At 35.5% G+C, this 21,666-nt stretch overlaps 1 long non-coding RNA gene across 5 annotated transcripts in view; it reads right to left on the bottom strand.

Moving 5' to 3' along the window:
- LOC116230392 (uncharacterized) overlaps positions 1–21,666 on the bottom strand; it is a 147,058-nt gene that overhangs the window by 68,422 nt on the left and 56,970 nt on the right. Inside the window, exon 1 of one of the 5 annotated variants that reach the window (XR_016469161.1) lies at positions 4,112–4,162. The exons of 3 other annotated variants lie outside the window; for them this stretch is intronic. This is a non-coding gene — a long non-coding RNA (uncharacterized LOC116230392). Of the gene's footprint in view, positions 1–4,111; positions 4,163–21,666 lie in introns of those variants that run through there. One more of the 5 variants, XR_016469162.1, reaches the window with a different exon arrangement.

Below are 21,666 nucleotides of genomic sequence, written 5' to 3'. Positions count from 1 at the left end.
TAACCAAGCTAAGCAATAAAGATCTGAAAATGACACTACTGCACTGGAACAGCCACATCTCTTTCCAAGACTCATTACACATCTATATGCATTAAGCTGTTTGTCTGCTGACAAAACCCACTTTCATTGAGAGAAATTGAGACATTCAGAATAAGAAACCTCTTAGAGAAGCAGTAATCTTCACTATCAACTGATCTTATTTCATACTACCAGCAACATATCAGGTCATTTTGACACTTACTGTAAACTACTAGCCCAGGGATAAAAGCAATTAATGCTGAGGCTATGAGTCAGGAGGAAAAAGCTTTTGGTAGCATTCATTTGCATTTCACTCTGTGGTACCTTCTTTCCACATAGGAAATATTATTGGATATATTTGACCCTTTTCCACTCCTAATGCACATAAAAGAAATCAAAGACATCATAATCCAATCTGGCTGTAATCTATAAGCAATGAGGAGAAAAAAATCGTTGTAATTACAGCCTATATGAGTTACTTCTCACTGCTCTGAAATAAGAGTATAATTAAAAAATTTCTATCACCAGAATTTGCACAGTTGAGAAATGTATTGCTAGACAAAATCATTTGCAACTCTGAACTTCGTTTACATGATTAAATCTTCTTACAGCTTGACATGTTAGCAAAATGTTTGAACCTTGGAAAGGAAGCATATCAAAACACAAAAGCACACTGAAGCTGAAGATGAAAGTTTGAAATTTGGCAAAATATTTCATGGAAAGTAGATGCTCGGTAACCCCATGCTGTGACTTGATACACTGCAGGAAGGAATTTGAAAATATCCCCAGGCCATATACAGAAAAAAAACAGAGAAGCATGTTTGTCAGAATTCATTATAGATCTCCTCCTTTTGGATTAAATTTTCCCTTAGCATAACAACTTGTTTGATTCTATAACATCTACATTATCTACATGAGAGGCTTGAGTCTGTTTTTGGTCATCACATGATGCTGTTCCATATAGCATAGAGGTAGCTAATGAAAAATGACTGGTCACATTCCAATTCTTGCACTTCACTTTTATCCATTAAAGATTTTTTTAATTGGTTTCAGTATAAGACAAGAAGGGTCTTAGGAAGGAGTGACCTCATGTCAAAAGAGACAGTGATTGCTGATTATGAAGGGTTCCCTGCACTGCCAATAAGCAAGTTTATGAAGACTAATCTGCTTTTTTGTCCAACTCTAGGAAAGAGAGAATTCAATTTAACAAATGATTTTTAAAAACTTGTTTTATTTTAAAAATGTATTGCTCCTAATTTTTGTATTGAAGATGAACAGTCTTAATTTAACTTGATTAGAAGCAGTATAGAAAAGGCAGGATTTCTTGTTTTTATTACACTTTCCTAATATTTAGAGGGTAGTAATATATCGTGCTAGTGATATCACTTAAAACCAAGGGGATGAAAGATCTACAAAGAGCACAAAAAGATGAACCATCATCATTGGTAATAAGTACTGGCATTTTCCCTATTCCCTATAGAGACTATCTTCACTGTTCAATTTTTTTTTGTTCAGTTACTTTATTTGTATTTATTTTTATTCTCTCACATGTTCATATATTTCTTATTTACGTAACTGTAGAAGTCGAGACTCAGCAGGGCATCCTATAGAATCTTCAAATATTGTGGAAAATGTTGGCCAGAGAGCAAAGATCATGTTTTTTCTCATCTAACTCAGCAGTACATCTCACTGATTTCAAATGATCAAACTCAATTTCCTTACCTGTTAGTCAACCTGAGTGCTAGACTGATTTGGTACAGTATTGTTCCCTGAATAATACATCACTTTCACTTTCAAGTTTGGCATTTCCAGCAACATGTTCAGACTCAAGTTCTTAAATAAAATCCAAATGTTTAAGTAAATATCCACAGGCTGTGTGTTCAACCCACCATTCTATCCTTATACTACCCACTCGTTCTTTGTGGCATAAGTTTTTGCAGGACTTATTTCTCCAGACAGAAGTTCTAACTAATTGCAACCCAAATTTTTAGGAACCGGAATTCTGAATTTGTGAGAATAAGATTTGATGAAAAAAAATATGCTAAGTTAAGCTCATAAAAATGGAAAATATATCAAGTGATGTTCATGTTTAATAAAAAAGCATGAACACTTTCTTTTTTGTTTCTAAACACCAAATACCGATAACATTTATTACTGCACTGTATTTTACTACCAATTCCAACTCATATCAATATATAAATTCAGCACTTAAAATAATCTATAATCTTCATTCATATTATACATAGGAAGATGAAAGCATAACTGTATTTTTTAGTATTCCTCACTACATTTGATCAAATTTTGTGCATTTTGTGATAATTTCAAATTGTTGTTTTGCTGTTGCTTGTTATGTTTTTCTTAATATACTCTGAATTATCCCCTTGGTTCAACATTGAAATATTTATAAATTTTCAGAAAGGAAAAACAATATACTACATAGAACATCAAACTGCAAGGTCTACAAACTTGGTATTTTTTAATAATATTTCTCTACCCCAAGCTTAGGCCTTAGAGGCAAACGTCCTAAAAGAGAAGATGTTTCAGTAAGGCAGCAGGGAAAAAGAAAGGTATCCACTGGATATCATGATTTCCTACACTACTATAAAAAAAATTACTGTGAAGATATGTGAAATTGTGCAAATTCAAAGAAATTTACTTATAGGCCAGTTCAAATCACTGCTGCCTGAAAACAGAAGGCATAAGAAACTTGTTCTATTGCCAAATTTAACTATTCAAGTGGCTCGCTTAAAAATCTACATTCAGTAAAAATACTATCTTTTTCTCGCATCACATGAACTCAAGAACCCTGATTCTTTATTAATTCCCAAATATGAGCTCTTATTCTTGGATGATTGCTCCATCTACCTGGGGTCAGTTAAGGCTATACAGCATAAGAAAGGGACTGCTCAGCAAACAATAACCAGACCATAGTAAGTGTGCTTTGGAACTCTGCTTCCTTAGCTGAAGAGCACTGCAAGCCCATACCAACAAGAACAATTTCTTCTACTTAAGAAGCAAAAACTTTTTAGGGAAAGTAGAGGATAACAAATTCATAGAAATTAATAATTTAAAACCTAGGATGCTGTGAATATGCTTCAACTGCTGAATTTTATATTTCTCTGTGTACTCAGAGTAATACTTTTAAAATTCAGATTACATATTGCCACTAGGGTCCAGATTCTGAAGTGCTAATTCAGAAATAGGTTTAGGTAAGCGTCCTACTGAAGCTATTGGAAATTATATTTTGATTGAGACTGTATTAATACCTTGTGTGGATTTCTGAATTTCACCCCCTAGAGTAATTAACAGTGTAAACTAGAAAGAACTCTGGTAAGCAAGCAAGCTATTTTAAGTAATTAATATTATTATGAGAACAGTTATCCTATAAAAATTATTGCTACGAGATATATGTGCATCTTTTAATTTAGTATTTCTGCTCTATGCTGCACTGGCACAGCTTCATCTCAAGTACTGTGCACATTTTTGAGCACCACAGTACAAAAAGCTTCCTTATAAGGTAGAGTGCCAGCACTGATCTCTTCTCTGATGACAGTGACAGGACCTGAGGAAATTCTAAGAAGCTGCTTCAAGAGAGGGTCAGGTTGGATATCAGGAAAAGGTTCTTCACTGAGAGGATGGTCAGGAACTGGAAGAGGCTCCCCAAGGCAGTGGCCACAGCACTGACCTACTGGAATTCAAGAAGCATCTAAACAACGCTCTTGATCATATGATCTTATTTTGGGTGGTCCTGTGTGGACCCAGGAGATGAACACTGTGATCCTTATGGGTCCCTTCTACTAGGGAAATTTCATGATTCCATGATTCCCATACTACTGTAAGTCACATATATTCATCTGACTGTAGTACTTGAACTTTCCGATTAAAATTTCACTAATGATGAAATTAATGCACAAAACCCAACATTTCCATGTAAATAACCTAAAACCAAACGTACACACACGCACACACGTCTGAGACAGGACCCAAAAACAAGAGTTGTTGAACCCTACCATGCTTTGTCCACCACAACACACAGACATATGTATGTTTGAAGATGACTTAATTTGCCTGCAGGCTGATAAACAATACTTACACGCACGAACTTTCAGCATGAATATGCCACAACATATGAGTCTTTATCCCTGTTGAGACAAAATTAAGTGTCAAAAAACTAAAATGCCCTGAACGTTCTCCCATCAATCTCTGCCCAGCAAGAGGACAACCTTCACACATCCATGAGCAGGCATGGACCGTGGAGCACATGTGACCTTCCCTCGCCAAGTCACCAGAAAGCAACAAGAAATTTCAATTTTCTTTGCACTACTGTCAGAGACTCTTGAGAGACTTTGGGCGTGTCTCGCTGGGCTCATTCATGTTTCCTAGAAGAATCTAACTTCTCCTGTGATGTCCAACTGTTCCCCGACATATAAAAGGCAAACAGTAATAGTTAGGTACTACTGAATAGGATTATGAGGCCACACTTCCTTAGTCTTTCTAAAAATTCCTCAAGTTTTCATTCATTTTTTCAAATGGTATTTAAGAAATAGATACAATGGAGTCACTGCATTGAATTAATTTTCACAATAATAATCTTTCAAGAAGGACCTCCTGCTACTCTGACATACTCCAAGTTGTCAAGGTGTTAGTAAAACGCCATGTTATACATATCTTATTCATATGGTTAGCAACTGCATGCACAACGTCTGGTAGGATTATTAGGATGAGTTATCAAGAATACAAAATAATATTTTGACCCTCTGCATATCCAACTATGCATTAAAGTAGGTTATAATAAATTCACATAAAACATAGTAGATCTGGCAAGTTTAGGCAGTGAATGGGAGCGTGATTTCTTTAAGTATATGAGGATATGAAACTCAGGAAATACATTGCTGCATTCTTCTGTAAAACGTGGCAATGTCAGCACTTCATACAATGAGCCCTTAAAGGTAAAAATTTTTGTTAACATTCAAATGGTTTATCATAAATTCTGCAATTTTTTCAGTATTTTTGAGATTTTTTTTTTAATGCTCTTATATAGACAACTGAGATTAACATAAAAACAGAAGACTGTTCACATCTATTTCCACAGCAGAATGCAGACATTTTTTTCAAATTATTTGAATATCCTATTTTCTTATTAGCTATGGAGACATCTTGAAATTTGTAAACTCACTATTTTAAACCAGATCACCAGATTAAATTTACTCATGGAGATATACGCTATGAAATAATGAATATAAATTCCTCTTTTCAACATCGAATTTTATCTCTAAGGTTCCCAGTAGCACTTCTTCCTGACAAATAATTGTAACTTCAAGGAAAATAATTTGGTGCGAATCACATGATGTCACAGATAATTAATTTCCTTAGCTTTCGCAGTATTTTCTTGAATCTCTTGTTCCTCTAGAAAGATTTGACCTAAGGGACAAGGAAAAAGCATGAGCAAAAAACTCAAAGTTCTGCTTGGGACATTTTAGCTCACAGATGGTCATCTTCCTACCTCATCCATTATACTGCACGCAGCCTATATGCTATCTATTCCATTTGGTATCTATCCAATTCATGAGACAAGGACTCTTCTCCTCTCAAAACAGATTTCATTCTTGCAGAAACCTTTGACTGCTTTTGGTCTAGCTGCCTCTGAGAAAAACTGTTTGAGCAATTTCTTACCATGAAATGCTTATGTATATACTCATTTATTAAATGTTAAATCACTGAAGATTTTCAAAGATAAAGGAGTTTTGGTGGTTCTCCTCTTTCTTCACACAACTTAACTGGAAATTTATTCAAAAACGCAAGTACATGTCAGCATAAGGCTTGAGATGTGAATGTTCATATGGCAGTTATCACAGTGTTTTTTGTGTGCTGTTGCTCAGCAGTCACCAGCCAGCCTGAGTGAAAAGATGCCCTAAAGAGCTTGGTGTGATTGTTTGAATAGTCGTTGAACTTGTCATACTGAATTAAATTACGAGAAGAAAATATGTAAGCAGTCAAATACAATTTATAATGCAATCTTACATCTTACAATTTGTAGATCTTCATCATGAGATACAGTCTCACTTCCCTTTATCTTAAGATTTTTAGGATGTAGACAAGTAAAGCCTTTGAATGCTTTGACAATAATGTAGTTAAATCTGGAATCAAATTTCAGTAAGATCAATGTCTTGGAACAAGATGTACAGATCCTTTAACTATTTTTTTCCTCGCTTCCAAAACATTATGAAGTATTAAAAATCACTTGTAGTAATACATAACTTGGTGGCATGCTACCACATGATATTTAAAACATTTCATAACCATAAGAAATGTAAGAAGTTTCGTTTTCTTTCTTTATTGTAAGGTTAAGTTTTAAAAACACCTCTGCTGTAAATACAAGGGTAGCTTTTTTTTTTTTTAATATAGTTTTAATTGATCCCTGGATACAAATACTAGAAAATGATCTTAAAAGACAGCATGACCAGATGTTTTTTCAGCCCCATTTGTGGTCCATGAGGTGCCTTTATGCCACCATTTTTTATATCACCTATTTGTGGTATAGTCTGGAGAGCACCACAGGGCCTTCATTATCATCCACTTTTATCCAACTCAACTTGTTCTAGACTACCACTGGAATTTGCTATTATCTTTGTAACATGAAAGAAGGGAGTATATATATATTTTTTTTAATCAGCAACTATATGTAAAGAAATACTCAAAGATTTGTTTACTCACTATTTTTAAGTATTAATATTTTACTGGTTAACATATTAATATAGAAAAAGCAAAAAATGCAACAAGTATTTGTTGCTTACACAATTTTGTTTTTTTTTTCAACAACATTCTTGTTTATCTTCTTATATTCTGAAAACAACAAATATTTGAAGGAAATTTAGTAGGAAAAATAATACAGCACAAAAGTGACGGATTATAAATTTAACATTCCTTATTCCATACAACATTGCCACATTTTACCTACAATATCTCTTGAAGAAATCGCAGTCGTCTTCTTTAGTTTAACTATAATTCCATTAGACTTTGTTTCATTAAGCAGCAAAAGACCAATCACAGGCTGTCTAGATTTGAACCAAAGCCTCACAAAATATGGAGTTTTTTTCAAAATAAGAACACAGACCCATTTAATCAGGGATATCTTTCTGGTTACTTAACACTAGCCTTCACTACAAATCCTTCAGTTACCCACACATTCATATCCTCATTCATTTTAACTGAAGAAAATCTTAAGGATCTGAATATTTGTGACAGAATCCCAGCTTGACCCAAGTTTCCAATTAGATTTGCCTAGAGTTTGTCTTTGTGGGGTACAACCAAAAACCCGCGTCTGACAAAACGAAGGCAACATCATTTTTCCTTATGTTCAGTATATTATCTTTACATACACATATGCTTTCCAGAAAGAGACTAATCATATTATTCTTCAAAGCTAGCCTTCACCACATCATTGAAATAAGTTCTAAATTACTTTTTTATATTGTGTCTATAATGTAAGTCTACATTTTAGACAGACCAAACCAGAGGATGATTTCTTTGTGCTATGTATTTCCAAGCACTTATAGTATCATTCACGTTCTAACAAAATAAATTTTGATTTTACAGGGGCCACTTAGGATTAATTTAACGATTTGCCCAGAGTTTAGATTGTTTCCCAGGAGAAGTAAAGGTCAAAATTTACATCTTACTAAACATTTAAAATCTTTAACCTTTTTGATGTGGAACCAAATGATTTGAAATCCATAGTTCTGTTACAGCTACAGCTGTTACCTACAGCTGTAAAGTTACAGCTTACTTAAAAATTACACTTCTGATCTATAAGTTCTGAGATGTTTTACATAACTGATTTTTTAATATAGCGATTTATGACGACATTTTAAACCTTCACTTGATGTACTATCAACATTCTTACCAAATTCACCACATCCTTGAACCTAAAAAGACAAGACTTGGTCCTCCAATAGAATCTTTCTCAATTTAAGATATACAGTCCAAGTCATAAACAATGTAGTTGTTGAAGAGGGGGAGAAGTAACTTCTTATTGGTGAATATGTCCTCAGAGCTTCCATACACATTGATTGGTCAACATTTGGCATTCCCCTTACACGCTTTCAAACATGGAACCAGTCCATTTGCAAGAAATATTTGACAGAAGAGCAAATTTCATAAAGCAACTAGGTTCCCTTTCTATCAGATGAATTATCCTTTCACTATAAATGAAACATAACCAGAAATCTGTCAAATCTACAACTGGATGGAGTCATCATTGTAAATATTTCCAAAGGACATCTTTAGATAAATTTGCAATGAATGTACAAGTTCCATGTATAAGAAGTCATCTTCCTGAACATACACAATGAACTCAAAATAAGCAAGGAGAATATTTGGTCATTTAGGAAAACACTGAGATGACAGAAGTTCCAATTCAGCAGGCAGCTTGTCTCTCTGATTTACACCACAGAAATATTTTATTTTGTAATGTAATGCGTTGATGCTCCTGTACTCCAGGTGCACAGATCCAGTGCTTGCTCAGCAAGTCTTAGCTCTTTCAAGTCATATTCTTCCTGATCCTTGTTATCTCAAATGCAGTTCTTTCAGACTTTGAGGATTTCAAAACTTTTTATGTAGATGCTTTTTTTCAAAAAAAAAAAAAAAAAAGTGTATCAAACTATAGTCTAAAATTTATTCTTCTATTGTTTGCATTTTCAAGTTAATTCTCTTCCAACAACCTGTAACTCTGTGAATTACTTGAGCAACACTTATTAAAATCAGTGGGTGACAACTTCAGGGCATCATGCTGAAAAATAAGGAACTATCTGTAGATGAAGGTACTCCTTCAGCAGTAACACAATCATCTGTCACTAAGAATATATTATCTTAGGTTACTTAAAATACACAACAGTGTCCCTACGTGGTTTCCAAAATCAAACAGATTTGGCTCAGTGCAAAGGTAAGACTTTGCTCTTTTTCACATGCTTTAGAAAATCCAGCTGGGTGCATACCTATTCTTTAAAGAAAAAAATTTCTCTGATCTTACTACCTCTAATGTAGCTAAGAAATATAATGTCAGATGAACTGGAAGTATGAAAATAGGAGAGATTATAGATAATATGTAGAACTGTGTAATGTTACAATAATATAAATCCAGTATATTGATCAATACAGAGTTAAGATTTGAAATACAAGCATTATTATTGAGTCCTGTGGAAGAATGAGTCCCTGTAAATTCACAAATACTGAATTCCATAAGTGTCTACTCGCAGCAGAAGCCGAAGATAAATGTGAGGAACCATCCCTCTCTGGCTGAAACACTGAGTTTCATGTCTTCAGCATAAGCTTTAAAGGAACTACCATATTTGTGAATTACCTTTAAAATCTGTCAGAAGTGAAGATGATTGAGTTTTCATATTTTTATTCTAAGACTGTAATTTTAGTTCTGAAAATATATTCTGGAAGTGACTTTTAAGAAAAAAGGCCTAAATATGAGTTTTGCTTATTAAGAAAATCAGGACATAGTCACAGTAATTAGTAATAATTTAATTATTAAAGTTCCTTTGGTAAATAGATACTGTTATTATATTGTACGTTCCTTTCTTGTGCAAAGGAAAAAAAGCAAACAGCCATTCTGACTACCAAAATTTGAGGCAGCAACAATATGCCATCTGTTACACCTTGACAGAATCCATGAGTAAGAAACTGAAACACAAACTGTGTCTCCTGAGATAGAGCTGAAGTGGCATAAGAATCTTCTAGTTCCAAAAATATTAATGCTGCTTCTAATTTCCTGAGCAGAGTAGTCATCATGATTGTTAGATGGATGTGAGAGGTGGCTCACAAAGCCAGGGTGATTTTTAGATGGATAGCAGATCTAGCTTAATCTTAAATCATGGAGCAAATAAGGTTAGGAAAAAAAGAAAAAAAAAAATCAATTGCAACTCACAGCAACCAAAACAAAAATATTTTAGGGAATAGAAACATGATGGAAACTTCCATAACTGCACTATTGAGAATTTGTGGACCCAGAGTTACCTCTATTTAAACAACTGGAGAAATATGCCTGCCCCCGTCTTTGGCAGACAACATCAATGTACCTTGGTTATTTACATTAATCCCAATTGTGCAATTCCTTTAAAAATTCACTATAAAGAATAAAGAAATAATTAAAAAACTATACCTGTCTGTCTCTTTAGTTACAGTAATGGAAACTGGAAGGTATTAAATTATTATTTATGTGAATTATACAAGATAGATAACAGATGAAACCTGACGTAGTCAAAATCACTATCTGACCAGAAATACTGGAGAAAGTACTGAAAATCTTCCCCTCCCTGAAAAAACACCTGACAATCAACTGTGCGAAAAGTGAAATATTATGTGATTGCATAGAAATCACCAAAAATACATCCACAAATCTATAAGTATTTTTGCAATACTTGCTCCAAACTAAATATGGTTATGAGTACTTTAATTTTTAAAGTATTGTTTGTGGTCAGCAGTTGGTAGAACTTCACTCAACTGACTTTAAGGACAAACAGATGAAACCAGAGGGAGCACTCCATGAGTTTGCTCTCTGATCGGTTTCAGGAAGCAGTCTAAGCTTTTTCCCAGGCTGCCCTTACTTTCTTAAGGGAGTAAAGCAATAACATCCTAATTACTGGAAACTAATACCTGAGTAACAGGGGGTGGATAAACCTCCAGCAGCAAGCTGGATTGAAATTCAATTTTTTCTGCCTTAAACTTAGTCTCTCTGGGTTATGTTAATTCCATTCTTCCAATCTTAATTCAACCTGCTCTAGATCTATTGAAAAGAGACAATCAACTTCTGATCACCTCCAGTGATCTAAATAGAGAACAAAAGGAATCAAGTTCAGGAATCAATCAACTCTCAGTTCTGTGAGACCCAACTTCTCCAAGGCAGATACAGGTAGGAGAAATCATATTCCCAATGACAAAAAAGTACACAATTACATTAGAGAGATGAGCCACATATGACTACTCATAATAATAACATTAGAAACTGAGAATGGAAAGTATCAGCAATCATCTTTGTAAATTGTGTCTACATGCAGGATTTCCATTTCATTTAATTTGCAAAACAACGCTTAGCAGATATATTTTTGAATGACTGTATATCGTGGATTTTAATTAAAATATAGTCAAAATCCTGTAATGGTTTGCAATGAACACAGTTCTGCCTCCATGAGAACACAAGCATGCATGTTTGCAAATTAATAAATATACTAAGTGATATTTAGCAAATTCAAATTGTGTTTTTTGTGAATTTGAAAAACTTATGGGAACAAAGCGCCATGAAGACTTGCTGCCTTCATTAAACCATCTTCCCATAAAAAAATTGATTGACTGCTCCATGAGACCTAGATTTCATCAGTGCCTCCATACCAGATAAATGAATATTTAACATCAGTTGTTTATGTAAAAAGATTTTGTCAAGCTTTTGAATTCACTTGACAGAATAATTGTCTAGTGATGTATTCCTTCAGCTGAAATTGATAAGTAAAAATAGAAAAGATCTTACCAATGGTCATAAATTGTTATTTCTTGCTTCTCTTCATGCAAAATGGCTTCAACTTCAATATTTTCAGCCAGACATTATCTAGCAGGTACGTATCTCAATTAAGCCCTTTCCCAGCTCAGTTTAATCTCCCCATTATCACACATCAAATTTCTGGACCCATGGATCCATTCTGCCCATTGCTCCTTACCAATATCTTCATCCTGATGGTCCCCGCAAGACACTGCTCCTGTAGTGCTCACACTACTCTTGCCTTAGTTGTCACTCAAGATCACTTTCAACATGCCTTTTGCCCTTTTCAGTCTGTGTCTTAGAACACACATATACACATTTGATACACAGAGCAATGCTCTTTTCTTGCAAACATGTTTTTTTCTCTTTATACAGGGTTTACCTATGTTGAACAAGCTCCTCGGTATGTCTGTCAGAAATTACTCCTTAAAACCAAATCTTCTGTACTTTCTATAACATAAATCCCAATTTGATTGACCTGCTATCGGTCTGTCTCTCCTTTGAGCTTATAAAAAAAAAAACTTCTGATTTTAGTCCTAGTCCAGGGGTAATTTCTCTTCTTTGTAGAATCTTATAATCCTTGCCCCATAGATCCTCATTGAAAGCCATACTCTGAATTGAGGAAGCTTAAGAACAGGGGTGTAATTTCCAAGCTGAACCAAGGGATGGTGCTCCAGCAGAAGAGCAAACAAAAATGAGGATCTATGAAGCATTATAACTTTACCTGGTTATTCACCAGATACTACTTTCAAATTTATCACACTTGACATATAAATGAAAGAAAAATGCAGCAGCACAGAAAAGAGAGAAAATCAGAAAGAACTTGATGATCATAACTCCCCAGTTCCCCATACAGCACAGAATTCTACTGAAGTTACACATGCATATTATTTACATCACCTTTGCATTTAGTCAAACTCCATTCGAATATGTGGTTGATTATAATAGCCTTTAGACTTCTGAATTTCTTATTAAAAAGTGCAAAGCAAGAAATATAATATACAGGTAGTTTTACAAAACGCATATTATACACATTTATTAGAAATCTTGTATTGACTGAATAAACAAGGTATCCATATATAAGGCACACAGGAAAAAAAATGCTGACACCAGATATTAAGGACAAAAGCTTCGTACACCACAAGCAAGTACTGCTTCCTACTGCTTTACACTTCTCTATTGTCTGTGCAGGCACACCCAAATTGTGATGGAAAAGAACAACAGGTGAACACAGTTGAAATGAAACTTGAACCTAGTTTCAAGACTCCATGGATAGAGCTAAGACTGAAATCAGAGTTATAATATAAGCTCATGGACATGAAACCCTATTTTAAAAGACTGCAACCCCAAATTTATCTTCCTTTCAGAAACTGTGAAGTTCAAGATAGAAGTATCGCCTCCTCACATATTTCTACATCTCAAAAGCATCAAAATAAGTTCATACGTTAGCCTCTAAACCTTGCAACAGAAAAAGCTCTCATGTAAAATTCTTTCATTGACTGGAATCGAAGAAAATTTCAAAGCAACACCGATTATTTAATTTAGCTTCTACCACATACCACTCTCTACCAGATATCTAAGTCCATTAATTTTATGGGAGATAATTCAAAGGATATGGACAAAAAAAAATAAAAAACAAGCAGCACTTAAAATGAAGGCACGGATACAAACAAATAATAATTTGTAGTAAACTAACCCTGAAAGTCCATGCATAGGCAGGAGAAGTGGAAAAGCAGGAAGTTTTTTCTGTACTTCTATTCTCATTCTAGTCACTTTTTTTTTTTTTTTTTTAAATAAGATGAGCATTACCTTATATATTGCTTTTTCCTCACTCAGGAAACTAGCCCAGGGCTGACACGCTGTTATCATGCACAGCACAGGAGAGGTGGCAGCAGCCCAGCCTGTAGGTCACCTCCTGCAGCCCCAGAGCCCAGCTCTGCCTTCATATCCACTTCAGGTTCTCTGTGCTATGCAAAAGTAACTTATGAAGTTTTAAAATGCTAGTTCCAGTAGAATTGTAATTGGTTGGCAAGCGGGAGCAAACAGAATCACTGTCCTTCATGCAGTTTTTCAGTTAACCACATCAAGCCTGAGCAAACAGGTAACTTAAACCAACCCCTGTGCAACCACACCTCACAGAGTCCATGTCAGCTTCTGGTCCTACTAGGCCTACTTTGATTAAAACCTGCAACCACTAAATCAGATGAGGAAAATCAGAGAACACCACTTGCTTAAGCTAATTAAGCAAGCCTATCTTTCACCAGCTGAAGACATGGTCTTGATAATTTTATGACCCTTAAATATCAGAAAGTAACTTACATATACCCACACACTTATCTCCCACTTCGTATTTCATGATTTGACTGTTTTATTAAAACCAAGGTTTGATATTATTCGGATTCCGCTACTAATGATGAGAAGTCTGATCACCATTTCCCTTTCTGCTTAAAAGCACATTTATGCAGGTAGTCCTCCTGAGTAGAAAAATCATTTATTTGATAAAATTACTGATCACTTGTCTTTCACTTGCCCTCCAGCCCTCACAGCTGGCACTGTACTGCCTGTACACATCCCCTGGGGGAGGGCTGGCTCCCAGCGCACCGTTATAAAATGGAGCAACATTACATGACTGAAAGAAGTTTCTGGAAAATTAAATATTTTGCATGTAAATTATCTGAACAATGTGGCCATTTATGAACTCTACAGTCAGCTGTCTTGCTTTTCATCACTTCTTCAAAGTTATAATTACTGCATATAGAGCCTCAGGTCTCTATAATTTCTTCACTTGAAGTACTGTCCTCAGGACCTTGCAGCACCTTGCATTTTGTATTTTTTGTGTTGGTACTTTATGCTTTAGTTACTTACCTTTATGTTATGTGGGGCTGTAGTCTGCTCCCAGGGTAGATCCCGAAGCTGAAAATAAGGCGGAATAATCTTTACAAGAAACCTTTGTATTTCACAACATGTAAATCTCTCCAGTTTAGAGGCGCACAACAGCACCTAGAAGAGAACCAGGAAGTTGTTCTTTTGTGTTTCAGGGGCAGCCTGCTACCTTGATTTCCTACAGCAACTGCACAGCAGGGCAACTCATCTTCCTGCCACCAGCCTGACACACAGTTTTATTTACCTAGCTTAAAAAAAGAAAACCACCAACCAACAACCATTTGTCCCCAGTACAGTCAGTTATCTTTCACTCTGGTACGAGCCCCAAAACTTGCATGAAATGGGCACTGCAAAAGGAGACGAGCCCCCAGGGCAACGTGAGCTGAGGAGCCCACAGGCAGAGGGTCACACAGTGGCTCTCAAAACAAAGGCCTGAAAGCTCTGCCAATCACCAAATGGGGGAACCTGATCAAAGAAGTAGAAGCATGGCTTGAATAAAAAGGTTAAAATTATGAAAAAAATTGTGTAGGTTGATATATCCAAGATACTTTTTTGTTACGGCTAACAACACAGATAAAATCCTATGGATTTCCACCTAACATTTCCTTGTCTCTCAGTTTGAGTACACTCTGTGTTTTGCACCTCTGAGCAAAATTTTAAATGCTCAAGTCCAGTGATTTTGTTAGCAGGCCACCTTCTAGCTGGGAAAAGGGAAATACTCATAACTACAGAGAGATGAAAATACATCTACAAAGCTCAAAAACTACATTAGAAGGAACACAAAGTTTCTTAAACACCTTATAAGACATTGGCTCAACTTTGAGGCCCTTACTTTTGAAAGTTTGCCAAAATATATATTTTCCCTGTATAGTTTTCCAGCTCATTTCTACTTCACCAACTCCATTCCAGAAAAAAAATTAAAACCAGTAAAACTCACATTGTTTGCATTCTCTTTACTGTCCTACCTTCTTCTCAGTTATCACTAGCAGGCTGCTTCAAATATAAACTCATGATACTTTTACATACTCCTTGAAAGCCATGCAGTGTAATGTCAGTAACAAATTATTTTACATGAATTACAGTCATGATCCAGTCCTGCTTCTATTTCCTTCCAAAAGTGAGAAAATAAAGAGACCTTATAACCAGCATAAAAATGTTGCTGTTTCAGTAAAAGGAACAGATTCTGGCAGGGATGTTCATTCCACTGGTGAGCAGACAGTAACTTCAGCTCAGGACTGCCACTATGGCTACATTTCCTCTGTCACATTACACTTTATAACGCTTGCAAAACTTAGGTTTATGAACAATAGAATCAATAAATTTCAAGTACTAAAACTGTAGACTTTTTTTTCTTTCCTCTGTATACAGAGAGAAAATGAGATGCTACTGTTAATTCTTGTTGAAGTCACTAGACTCTCCCTCTCTCTATACTAGAACTGCCAACAGCCCTTCTCCAAAGGATACTTGCTATGCAGATGAATTCTCACATCAGAATACAAGTTCAGTAATGAAAATGATTTTTGTTTTAAGCAGCGATTATCAACTATGAAGTTTCTGGAATTACAGATGACAACAAGGCATTTATGTTTGTAACACATTACATTGGTTGTAAAATGTTTTGCTTGTGTTCAACCCTTATAACCTCTCCGTAGTCACTGAACATCAAAGTCATGACAGCTGTACTCAGAACAAAGTCTGTTCTTACAAGAACTGAGTGCAAAACTCTGCAAGTTCTCTCCTTTGATACATTTGGGAAGAGGAGTATTTCTTCACCACTGAGGAGGATGTCTAGTTCTTCCAGAAAAGGCAAGCTCAGGTTGATAGAGATGATGTCATCTGTAATGAGTCAAAGGGTCAGCCCTGTAACATCACCCTGCTACTTCACAGCACTAATGAATTCCACATAATAATTGCAGAGTCTTCAGGCTAAAAACTATTGATTGCTTTTCTTTCAACTCATTCCCTTCTTATGCCTCATTCCATCTTTGTCTAGAACAGCATCATTTGTTTTGGGAGCTCATTTGTCTTTGTTTTATTACCTCCCTCTGTAGCACCTGGGTCATTCTTGGTACCATGCAAACAAGAAATAACTATGCATAATATTCATTTTCTTTGCTGTAAGGCATGATTCGTCCCTCATCGCAGATGCAATGATGTATTCCTGAACAGCTGAAATCATGCAGCTTTCGTTAAGTAAACTCCATCAGAGAAAGCCTATTAGTTCAACATATATTTGTATTAAAAATGCTATTAATCAAAGCTTTTCAGAAGTATAAACTATGGTGTTAGAATAGACAAAAAGGAGCTGATATTAACTGTATGGGCTGATGGAAAAAAACATTAATCCGTTTGAGAATCTGAAGGCCATTTTACATTGTCATGTTATACATGTAAACATTCAAAACAATGGGAATGTAAAAGTTCCTTTCCCTGTATAGTAGAAACATATGTTACATAACATAGACAACCTGAGTTATTCATGGAATTAACATAGATTTGCTTTTATAATTCAGTATGTTCTTGGTGTGGTACATGAGTTTTCAGTAACAGCAAAACAGATGAGGAAAAAAGGAGAACAGAGTAAAACCCTTTCACATGGTGAAAAATAGCAGCAACTGATTCAGTGGAGTTCAACTGTGTTACTATAGAGCCACAGTAAATAAAATCAGACTGGTAGCAGACGTGTGATTTAGACTTCCCTCTTTTGAAAATATTTTACTGGCCCATCTTTATAAATTCTGCCACAAGTAATAGATAGTCTTAACTGAAATTTTCTCCAAATCCTGACTGTGGTTCGTTAAAATCAGCTTGGATTCTATTGCACATTCTGAGCTTTGATTCTGTAATCAAACGATGCATGAAACTACCTGATCTACACTTTTCTCACAACATTTAATTGAGAGGTGACCACTCTGATACTTGTTACAAAGACAATAAAACATCTGACAAGAACCATAAGATGTCATCCCATTTATGCCCTGCAAATGATATATAAGGTCAAGTAGAACTATGCTGACCCTGCAAGGAATTTGTGTAACCTATAATTAAAACTTTGCAGTAAAGGAGATTTCACAGCCTCCATGCTTATCCTTTTTTGTTCCTTAAAACATCCATATAATTAACACATTTATAGCTAATCTAAATCAGTTTTTCTTAAAATTAAGGCCACTACTCATTTTTATTGCCTTTTAATTCTTGGAAATTAATACATCTTCCTCTATTCTCTCTCTTCGAGGAGAAACAATTACAATATCTTAACTCTTACTTTCCAAGCACTTTATTAAGTTTGCACATATTCTGTACTATATAATTGGTATTAGGTATTGACTCTGAAGTGAAGACAGCATGTTTTGAACTCAAAAGCAAAAATCCAAATAAAAATCCATCCTTGCATCCAGCAATAATGCAGATTCATATGTTATCAAAACAGTTCATAATCAGAGTCCTACAGCTTCAGTAGGACTAAATCCCATAGCATTTTCTGAAGGATATTACCTTCTTCTCCTTTGTAGAGCCTAACTAAAGACAGTATTTCTTGAAAAACTTTCACCAAAACTGAAAGTACTTGACTAAGACAAAAGCCAGCCTCCTACCACTTCTCTTCCACAAATAATATATAACAGTATACATGTATCAGCCATACAAAGACAAATGCCAGCACTGCTCCACACTTTTGGACTATTATGCCATACCACGTTGTAAGTCTCGCTTCTTTCTGAGTTCACATCCTTTTAACAAGGAGCAAAACAGAAGGACTCCAGAATTTTAGAACTAGTGTAGGTTTTATTCACAGAAACATTTTAGAACTTCTTATTAAAAGTACTTACAAGCACCTGGAAGATAAAAAGGAAGTTAAAACCAGCCAGCATGTTCATCAACAACAAATATCAAATGAGTTCAGTTTCCTCTCAAGACAGATTGAAGAGGAAAAATAGGTGCCATTTACCTTCTTTTTAGCAAAGCTTTTGACAGTTTTGCACAGCATTCTTATTGAAAAAATTTAAATATCTGATGCAAATTGAATTACCATCAGACAGATGCAATACTACCTAGACAAAAAAAAACAGTCAAGACTGACTGTAGGCAGGACAGAGTTTGAAATAATCTTGAGAGATTTCATGATTTTAAAAATAAGACAAAATACCAGAGTGACAAATACAAGTTGCCTACAGTGTAGGCAAGAAAGATGAACTGCACAAGTGGAAGGATCCATCCAGATAGCTGTGCTGCAAGGAAGGATCTCAGAGCTAGCTATACATTGATCAACTAATAGAGTCAACACCACCACACAGGCTGGTTTAGGACATACTGGGATAAAGCAAAGCCTGCAATACACACAGCCTGATATTCCTGAACTTAACCTGACATAATTAATAAATGGATGCCTACACTATTCACACACAGCTTCTCCTCTTTTTGAAGACTAAAGAGATCATATCTGATGAGTCCTTTCTTTTTTACCTGGTAGTTCCGATGAGGTGATTCTCTCTTCAGAGGAAGACTAACCAAGCCCTGCAGATGCTTGGAAATGTATCACTTGTGTGAGCAAATGAAAGCCTCACAACATTTATTCATTTCCCTCACTTTTTTTAATCATTGCTCAATAGTGTGGAGTAGAAAAAATTGATCAGAATGCTAATAAGATAAAGTCTTATGTACTATTTTTCTAAGGTGAACATAAAATACGACTGAGAAGATTAGGCCTCATATGGAGTAATTTAAGTCAAAAATACAAGCTCTGTTTGTCATTAAAATTAAGTGAGCAAGACAGGGAGGAAAGCTCACAGCTAGTATAAATTTATGAGGGTAAAAAAAGGTTAAAATTCAAGTATTTCTTGGAAAGATTATGCATCTCTTTTGACCTATTGTATAAAGTGAACTGAAAAAAAGCACTGAAAAATTTAGTTTTGGTCAGACTCTTAGCTCATTTTTTCTTCCCCTCATCTGCTGTATTTCAGTAATCTCCCTTTTAAATTTGATCTTTTCAAGCAGGTCAGATAGTGTATATACATTGCATTGAAGTTCTTGTGGGCTGATTCAAATAGACCCTAAATCAACAAGTCTGAGTCACTGCCTGTACTATCCTTTAAATCTATATTTTGCAGCCAGCACCACTGAAGCTAGTTCAGAAAGCTAGAAACTCTAACTCCAAGCTCTACAGGCTGCTTCTATTCTCATTCTAAGAGGATTTCTCTGGGAAAGAAGAGGCATCTCTTCTTTGGTGTACTCAGGAGGGAAAGCCTATGGGGTAGATAAGGTTTTCCTATAGCTACAAAAGGCTACTCACAAACTGCAGAAGAGCTCTGCTTCGGAAGAGCTCTGACTCAGTTTCCCTCATTATACTCTTCCAAGTACCTGATTTATTGCTGTGTAACTTGAACTTGACTCTCAGCTAATGCAAAGATGAGGAACAGTTTCAAGGTGAGGCTAAAATATGTATTTTCCTTATACAAAAGTGGAAGAGTGGGATTCAACACAGCAGTGAAGGTGAAACAACCTTTAATTTCATATCTACTGAGCTGGAATGGCCAGTGTTTCACTATGTGCCAACAAGCACTGTGGGCTGTCATAATAAGGCAGCTGACGGTTGCTAATGTCCAGTCATCCTAACTCACATTTACAGAGCTTACTAGGGTTTTTGAATACATTTCCAAGGAGCACTTAACTCCTTGTTGAATATTACTGACACACACACACACACAAACCAAGCAAACAAAACCAGAAGAAAAATTTCTAAGAATTTTCCCTTTAGTGACATCCAGGTTTTCTCAGATACGCAGATGAAATTGGCTCATATTTGTGTAGCATGACTCTAGCATCTTTTTCACATTAATATCTTATTCTTTAAGCAGACGCTATTAAATTCATGGTATTACCAAAACCAGCCCAAAAGACAGTGGTTGAATACGATCCCCATTCACGGGTACTCTACCCCTTGAAATTCACACTGTCTGATTATGCAACTTGGTTGAATAATTAGGATTTATTTGGCCTAAAATACACATGATAGTGAATCTGTTACTTTTAGCGGCTGAAAAATCTGACAGTCAGTGGCAGTTGTCTTACTCTGTCTCCTTTGAATCAAGTACCTGGACAGCAAAAGATAAATAACTGTTCTCCACTATTTCCACTGGAAACTGCTGGAGTCTTAATGTTTGTTGATGATATACATCTAATTGAATAGAGTTGGTGATAGAAAAAATGCAATATTTTGTAAACCATGTTGACATTTTGCAGTTGGTGAGGAGAATACCTTCAATAAAACCGGATTTGAGCACTGGAAATCAATAGAATAAGGAATGCGAGCAGAATGAAAATTCTACATTGCAGAGATGCACTTCTGATTTCTACTGAAACACAAAGAGGTATCATTATTCTGAGCATGATATTGTTATACTGCAACTTCATCCACCCTAGTCTCCTCACGGTGGCCTTTGACTTTCTTGGAGTTTCTGCCAGTAAAAGATTCCCCTGCAAGGACCAAATGAGTACCATAAAAGACCTCAACAATGCAGACTAAAAACATTTTGCAGATAAGAGCAGAATACTGAAAAGAACCAAAAACCATCCAATAGCAGTTCCAGTACTGAACAAAAACCACAGAAACCATTTTTCAAAGCTAAAAGGAAATTTATGTGCTATAACAAATCTTGCTGTCTCAATATAGCAGTTTCACAGTACCAGGGCAAAGCCACCACCTCAACACTTCTAGAATCCCTGACAAAAAGAAAAATCATGATGTTTGTGATATGGTCATGTATATTTGGTGACGATGGAGAAAGCTTGGCAGTTACGCAGCTGCTAATGCACTTTCTGGTGCCCAATTTGTGAGCAGCACCAAGAGCTGGAGGAGGACAGGGTGTCTCTGAGAGAACAGCCAGCACTGTGAAAGGCTAGAAGAGTGTAATATAAAATGAAAAAAGACATTTGTCAAACTAAAATGAATCAGAAAATACATCCTACTACTTCGTTGCCCTAGGATGTAAAGTGGATAAATGTCCACACCACAAAAGAATATACAGGCAAAAAAGCCAGTCTGTAATTATGAACCATCATCAGTAATAAGAGTTTCCTGCTAAAACTGCAGGAAAGAAGGATCTATGTAATCATTTCTGTTTTTCATAGAGAAGTTATGAAGTTAAAAGCATCAGAAAAAAAGGCATCTTGTTTATTCTATAAAATAAGCTATAGCAAGCACTGTTTTGCTACTCTTTCATATCATGTCCCCT

This window comes from Phasianus colchicus, chromosome 9 (assembly GCF_987193195.1).
Source record: "Phasianus colchicus chromosome 9, bPhaCol1.hap1.1, whole genome shotgun sequence".
In the NCBI taxonomy this organism is placed as follows: Eukaryota; Metazoa; Chordata; class Aves; order Galliformes; family Phasianidae; genus Phasianus; species Phasianus colchicus.
Note: the sequence above shows the minus strand (reverse complement) of the source record. Positions and strands in the feature narration are given on the sequence as shown.